Source organism: Antrostomus carolinensis, unplaced genomic scaffold, assembly GCF_000700745.2.
Source record: "Antrostomus carolinensis isolate BGI_N321 unplaced genomic scaffold, ASM70074v2 scaffold27571, whole genome shotgun sequence".
Lineage (NCBI taxonomy): Eukaryota > Metazoa > Chordata > Aves > Caprimulgiformes > Caprimulgidae > Antrostomus > Antrostomus carolinensis.
Window position 1 is genome coordinate 16145 of NW_010292486.1, and position 1589 is coordinate 17733.

The following is a 1589-nucleotide window of genomic DNA, read 5'->3' on the forward strand; positions in this document are numbered from 1 at the left end:
AGGATGGCACTGTGCACTGTCAAGACAAGCTGGCCCTCTAAACCTGCTGTCCTGTGCTGGCAGCAGATGGTGTGGTGCGGGAGATAAAAGGTGAGATCCTGCATCTAGCCACTTGCAGAGCGGTGTCAGTGGGATGCACCTTTCCATCATGGTGTTGGTGGGGTTGAAGGAGCACTTCAAAACACATAGGTTTGCTCCACAGCTTCTGTGCTGCCACCAAAGGCGCTGGGTATGTGTGTAGGGGGATGCTGCCTTCCTGAGCATCTTGGGTTGGTGTTCCTCGTGCTCCTGGCACAGCCGACTCGGAGGCTTCAGGAGCAGGGCTTCAGAGTGGTGTGGTGGTAAAACACGGTGCTGCTGGAACATGCTCCAGTGTCACACCTGGATCAGCTCTGCCTGCAGGACCCTGCAGCTCACAGTCAGCCAGGGCTGAAGCCCCAGGCCCAAGCAGCCCCAGGTCTTTCCTTCGTGACTGCAGATAGAGGTGCTTCTCGTAGGGTCAGCTGAGGTTCCCTTTCTGCTGTGCCGCTGAGGGAGAAAGCTGTGCATGCATCAAATTGTGCACACTCACATGGCTTTGCCCCAGGGCTCAGGCCCTTACATAGCAGTTAAATCCTTCTCCCACTTCCTCCATAGAGGCAGATGGCTCTGGAGTCCAGCACTTCACCCTCAAAAGAAATTTCACTCTAATCAGCTTTGTCAGCTCTTGCATTTTTATTGCTGGTCTCTAGATATCTGACGCTGTTTCACGAAACTGCAGTTCTGGGTGTCAAATGATGAGATGGGAAATTCCTCTTTTAGCTAAAATAGTCAGTCTCTGGTCTTGTGGGTTGCAGGGAAAAGCTAAAGACCTCGAGCCCGAACGGCCTCACGCAGCAGAAGGGCAAGATGAAATTAAAACTAATAAAAAAGCAAATAACCTCTGCCGTTATCATTTTAAGAAATCTTCTATTTGTAAACCAGTATCAAGAGTTTCAGGGGCAAGAAGCGGGGCCTGACTCGTGATATTTGAGTGCCCGGGTTTGGCACTGTGAGGCAGGGGATTTCTGTGCCGGGGAGCGAGCGTGCTGCCCGTGGGGAGGGCTGGGAGGGCGGCGGGATGGCTGATGCACCCAGCCCTCTGATGGCAGCCCTGCCACGGGGTCGGCTTGCTGCTCTCAGAGCTTCCTTGGATCATAGAATCATGGAATGGTTTGGGTTGGAAGGGACCTTAAAGCTCATCCAGTTCCAACCCCCCTGCCAGCAGCAGGGACACCTTCCGCTAGACCAGGTTGCTCAGAGCCCCATCCAACCTGACCTTGAATGTTTCCAGGGATGGGGCATCTACCACCTCTCTGGGCAACTTGGGACAGTGTTTCACCACCCTCATTGTAAAAAATTTCTTCCTTACATCTAGTCTAAATCTCCCCTCTTTTAGTTTAAAACCATGACCCCTTGTCCTGTCACTACAAACTCTCCTAAAAAGTCTGTCCCCATCTTTTTTATAGACCACTTTTCTTCCAACCTGCCTGCCTGGCACCTTGTGCTGCGCTCTGTGATACCACCTCTCTGCAAAGCATGCTGGAGGAGGAGGGATCACCTTTACTAGT